This window comes from Gopherus flavomarginatus, chromosome 2 (assembly GCF_025201925.1).
Source record: "Gopherus flavomarginatus isolate rGopFla2 chromosome 2, rGopFla2.mat.asm, whole genome shotgun sequence".
Classification (NCBI taxonomy): domain Eukaryota; kingdom Metazoa; phylum Chordata; order Testudines; family Testudinidae; genus Gopherus; species Gopherus flavomarginatus.
Genome location: NC_066618.1, coordinates 95,107,150 through 95,113,395, shown reverse-complemented (window position 1 = coordinate 95,113,395; position 6,246 = coordinate 95,107,150).

Below are 6,246 nucleotides of genomic sequence, written 5' to 3'. Positions count from 1 at the left end.
CTCTGTGTGCTGCCCATGCCTGCAGGCATTGCCCCCTCAGTTCCTACTGACGATGGTTCCTGGCCAATGGGAGCAGCTGAGCTGGTGCTGGGGGTGGGGAAAGTGCACATAGCCCCCGTGGCCATCCCTCTGCCTAGGAGCCAGAGGGAGATGCCAGCAGCTTCCCAGGAGTCGCTAGTAGGGAGCCTGCCTACACTGCCAACCAGACTTAACAGCCCAGTTAGTGGTGCTGACTGGAGCCGCCAGGGTCCCTTTTTGATCGGGCTTTCCGATCGAAAACCGGACACCTGGCAACCCTAGTGTGCGTAGCCATCTGTGAGTTAAGAAAACAAGCAGGTGATATGAGATAGACACTGATACTATATATGTAGCAGAGCAAATTCATACTTTTCATTATACATTCCCCAACAAAACCAAACAACCGTTTAAAGTGAAAGGGGTATTTTCGTTTAAAAATAAACAAACAACCCTTACTTCTTAGTACGATGGTTCATCTCATTATAAACATAAACACATGGGGCCTCATTCTTATTTACACCCAAGATCCCTTTACATCACTCTGTCAGTACAAAGAGGCTTTAAAGAGAAAACAAATGCAACTTACATGCAAGAAAAAGCCCTTTTGCCCTGACAGAGCAGGTTAAAGCAGCCTTAGTATAAAGAAGAACCAGGGTCTTTTAACATGCATGCCAAGACATCCACTAGTTTAGCTAGAGTTTGGGCCCTCAAATCAGTGCTCCCCTGAGCCTAATAGAAAACTAACTTCCAGTCCATTTTAATGTACTTCTCTTGTAGGATTTGACTAATATGCTTTTGGCTTACCAATTTCTACCATCCAGAAAAGCTTACATTAGAAATATGGAGTGAGCAGCTTCAAAAGGCCTCAACTCTTGGAGTTTAGTACCCCATCACTGAGGCAGTAGAAGGAGAAGAAGAAGACTGGCTACTGTTTCATACTGGTAGCCCAGAAAAGCCCTACCACCAGCCAGCTACTCAATTTTCCCTGATTTTCCCCTTATCCTAATACAGATCTGTGCTTTCTTCCTAGATAGTTGCCTAACCCTCTCTAATTTGCTCCCTTCCTTAGTTCACTCACTTCAAAAAGTTTGAAATTTCAATGAAAATTCGTCAATTTTTTCAATCAAGTGACCTTCCTGCTCTACTCCAGAAGTTCAGATTATGGACATCTGCCTGAGACATCTGCACACCTGACTATACAAGACTCAGCATAACCCACAGCTGCCCTGGCAGATCTAGTTAGCAGTGCAAGAACATAATTCCTGTAAGGCTATAGAATTCCGTCTACATTAATTGACCAGCAGAGGACACCAAGGGTATGTCTACACTGCAGTTAAAAAAAGTGGCTGGCCCGTGCTAGCTGACTCAGACTCCTGGGTCTTGGACTAAGTGGCTGTTTAATTGCAGTGTAAATGTTCAGGGCGGGGCCCAGAGTTCAGGCTGCAGCCTAAGCCTGAATATATACACTGTAATTAAACAGCCCCTTAGCCAGCTGGCATGGGCTTGGCTACACTCGAAACTTCAAAGCACTGCTGCGGCAGCGCTTTGAAGTGTGAGTGTGGTCACAGCGCCAGCGCTGGGAGAGAGCTCTCCCAGTGCTGCACGTACTCCACCTCCTCACGGGGTTTAGCTTGCAGCACTGGAAGCTGTGCTCCCAGTGCTGCGACACTGTTTACACTGGCACTTTACAGCGCTGTATCTTGCAGCGCTCAGGGAGGTGTTTTTTTCACACCCCTGAGCAAGAAAGTTGCAGCGCTGTAAAGCGCCAGTGTAGCCAAGGCCTAAGTGCAGAGTAGACATACCCTATGACCTATGTGAAAAAAGAATTAAGTCTTGGAGGCTGTGAAATCCATGTATGCTATCAATCAGTTAAAGCAAGACTGTTATCATCACTTCCTATGGCGTTTGTATTATAGTAGTACCCTCAGGCCCCATTTAGAACTGCATCCCCATTGTATCAGATGCTGCAGTATCTGACACAGTAAGACACAATCACTGACCCACAGAGCTCACCATCAAAAGAGACAAGAATCAGAAGAAGAGTAGGTGGAAAGGACACAGCATTCAAGTAATGTGATCAGGGTGGTCATTAGCATGTCATGTTAGCTGGATGCATTTTTGTCATATTTGCTTTATTTGTTTTATTTATATCCCAAATTTAGTTATAGCATGGGGGGCTCTGAGCTAAAGTGGGAGTTGAGAAAAGGCATGTTGGAGTTGGTTAGTGGTAAAGGAAGTGGAAGAGAAGGGAGTTAGAAAAGGAAGAGGAGACAGAGGCAGGAGGGAGGCTGAGAAATAGTACAGCAAGGAATGTGAGGCTGGGCAACTGAACGGTTGTGCTGCTGAGACAGGGGCAGGATGGAGATGGAATATCATCCAATGGCAATTCAGCAAATGAAGGGGAAATGCCCTGTGTCTTAGCATCAGAGTTAAGTTGATAATTTTCTCAGGAGGATGCAAAGACTCCTCCTTGCTTCTGCTGTTGTTCCCTATTTGGAATGGGGAAGAGGAGTCTTCTGGGCCCAGTGGGTGGGTCCAGTTTGGGGCAGGCCACAGAGTCTTCTGGACTCCAGTCTGGTTGCTCCAGTAACCTCAGCTATAGCTATTTTGAGGAAAGAGTTGTGAGGTCTGGAGGTTGCCCTACTTCATCTCCTGGGAACTCCTCTCGGTGATCTACTGCAAACTTACACCACTCATAAGGAGAGAAACTGCTATAAATGGACCTCCCTGTCAATACACAAAACTGCAGTGGCTGTTAGGCCTGGCTAGTGCTCTCTCGCCAGTCCATTGTGACCTCCTTCCGTCTACCATTGTAAGGTGAATAAAGGGAGAATCACTCCTATCAGTCCTTCTGATCCACTGGCATGTTAAATTAAAATTTAAAAAATAAATGAAAAGCACTTAGGAACATAAACTGCACCCCAGCACACAAATCTGCTGGAGCACAGGCCTTGCTGAAAGTCTCCATTGCCCTACACCTCATGCAGTCATTTATATCTGCATAAAGTGAATGCAAAGGTGGTGTAGAATGTTGCCATTTTGACTTGACAGCATTTCCCACCCACTTTAGACTTAAGAATAGCTAGACCGCTGTGTATTTTTTAAAATGGTGGATCCTCATTCTTCCGTGACAAGTGACCGCAATTAAGAGAGGCTACTAAGGTATTTATGCTTCCTCTGGCTATTCCCCTGGTACTTGGCACTACCCTCACCCCACACTCTCTCTGAGGAGTAAAAAAGAACAGAGGTGGAGTCACTCTAGGTTCTACCTGCATTAAATTCCACCACCTGCCTAATCCTGAGGGGCTCATGCTATGCAGAAAAGTAGTTCCCAGTTCCACTCCTTCAGACCTCATCCCCTCCAAAGCTGCAGAGTTCCAAAACACATGCAGTTGGCATGAAGTGGCTTCTGGGGAAGTGTGGATCATACAGTTGGGTCAGCTATGCAACACCTATGTTTAGCTGGGGTACGGTCTCTTCGGGACCATACACCAGTGACATAATTTACAGCAGCCAAGGATAGCGCAGACTAGCCCCCAGGATCAGGGAATTGTAAGTGGCTGCCTGATGGCCCTCCCCTCTTCTGTGTCATTTAGAGCATTGACAAACAGGAAAATCTGGCTCCTAGACCTTGATTTTAATTAAGTACAGACTGTTATTATTTTACAAATATCGGTGACACAGTATAACATATTTATGTTGGCTTACCCGTGAATAGTACTTCTAGGAGTGTTGGAAGACACATTAACAAGGCTTGGGGGAAAAAATCTTATGACACATATGTGCCACAACAGTGTTGTTGAGAGTATGTGTGGCAAGGAGGGGAAGAGGAGATGGTGTTACCAATGATTTTATCAAGGGTTTCAAAATAAGTGGTATTTCCATCTCATGGAGATCATCTTGTTACATGTATCAGATGGGGTAGCCGTGTTAGTCTGGATCTGTAAAAGCAGCAAAGAATCCTGTGGCACCTTATAGACTAACAGATGTTTTGGAGCATGAGCTTTCGTAGGTGAATACCCACTTCGTCAGTTGCATCTTGTTACATGAAACTCTAATCTTTCATTTGGAAAAAAAAAAGATTTTCTAGCCCTCATAGTTACAGAGAAAAACTTGACAATGTGACCCAAGAGAAACCTAATGGCTCAAAATCCAGAAGACAAATAAAAGAACCCAATATATAGTTCTTTAATTATGATTTTAAAGTCAGTCTCATGATGTTCTGGGGTGTAGCCCAACTCATGATTTTGAAAACTTGAGTTTGGCAATACTTATGATGCTTCAGACTTAAAAATACTGTGGCTGTTTTATGATGTTTTACTCAATACAAAAAATTATAAAGTATATTTCCATCTGTTAAAATAGGGATAAAAATATCCTGTTCTATCTCTCAGAATCCCAAAATTAACTTTGTTGATTTTCGAATTATAGATCCAATCCGATGAGATGCTGAGCACCCGCAATTCCCACTGAAGTCAGAATTTCCTGAGATCTAGTTTAGTAACCTTATTTAGATGACATGTATAATCCTCCTTATTTTGCCAGCCCACCTTGATTATCTCTAAACTTATAACTTAGAAACAAATATATATATGTATTCAAAATTTGAATAGAAACCTGCAACTGTTCATTCATAACTCCTAATGGTTGGCAGATTTGTTGTGGGAGAATCAGTTGTTTCTGCAACAGAATTCATAATCAATGTTGACATCACTATTACCACCGGTCAGGGGAGTGACACGCAGCTAATGACTGGCTTTCCAACACAACAGCCTTGGAATTCTGCTTTAGATTAAGAAGTGAACTCTGCTAGGGTTCAGAAAAGTTTCAGTGGGCTACTGTCATAAATAGATAGCTAAGGGTTAATGTTCTTTTACCTGGAAAGGAGTAACCTGAAACACCTGACCAGAGGACCAATCAGGAAACAAGACTTTTTCAAATCTGGGTGGAAGGAAGTTTGTGTGTGAGTCCTTTGTTCTTGTCTTCTGCCTGTACTCCCTCTCGGCTATGAGAAGGATTTTTCTGTCTCCTGGCTTTCTAATCTTCTGTTTCCAAGTTGTAAGTACAAAGATAGGAAGAACATAGGTTTCTATTGTTTTCTTTTGTATTTACATGGGTATAGTTGCTGGAATGTGTTAAATTGTATTCTTTTTGGATAAGGCTGTTTATTCATATTTCTTTTAAGCAAATGACCCTGTATTTGTCACCTTAATACAGAGAGACCATTTTTATGTATTTTTCTTTCTTCTTATAAAGCTTTCTTTTTAAGACCTGTTGGAGTTTTTCTTTGGTGGGGAACTCCAGGGAATTGAGTCTGTAGCTCACCAGGGAATTGGTGGGAGGAAGAAGTCAGGGGGAAATCTGTGTGTGTTAGATTTACTAGCCTGACTTTGCATACCCTCTGGGTGAAGAGGGAAGTACTTGTGTTTCCAGGACTGGAAATAGAGAGGGTGGAATCCCTCTGTTTAGATTCACGGAGCTTACTTCTGTGTATCTCTCCAGGAACCCAGGGAGGGAACACCTGGAAGGGAGAAGGGAAGGGAAATGGTTTATTCCCCTTTGTTGTGAGACTCAAGGAATTTGGGTCTTGGGGTCCCCAGGGAAGGTTTTTGGGGGGACCAGAGTGCCCCAAAACACTCTAATTTTTTGGGTGGTGGCAGCTTTACCAGGTCCAAGCTGGTAATTAAGCTTGGAGGTTTTCATGCTAGACCCCATATTTTGGATGCTAGGGTCCAAATCTGGGAATAGGTTATGACAGCTACACAGTTTTTTTCAGTTAAGTAGTGAAGTGTTTTAAAAGGCACCTACATCGCCTGCTTTGGAGAAGGAAAGATTTGTATCATCTGAACAACAGGAAGAGATGAGCCACCTACTGAATATTTCGGTGGACATTTTAAAAATGATGACCCACCACTTGAGGAAAAAGATGAACTAATCACATGACCATTTCTAAAGTTATTGGACCAGCAACTCAGTGGATTTTCCTGAAGTGTTTTGAATGAAGCAGCAGCTTTTTGGTTTTGTTATTGTTTGAGACATCCAAAGTGAGAAATGGCATTGATAATCCTATATTGGTTTGACCCGCAGACCCTAAAACTTCTCAGTAGTAATGCCAGTGGCCAGGAAGGGATTTTATTAACACCAAAAAGACAAAGCTGACTTCAGACCAAACCAAGACTTTAAAATGATCTTATGCTTTTATCCTGACACCCACCCTGGTAGTATCTG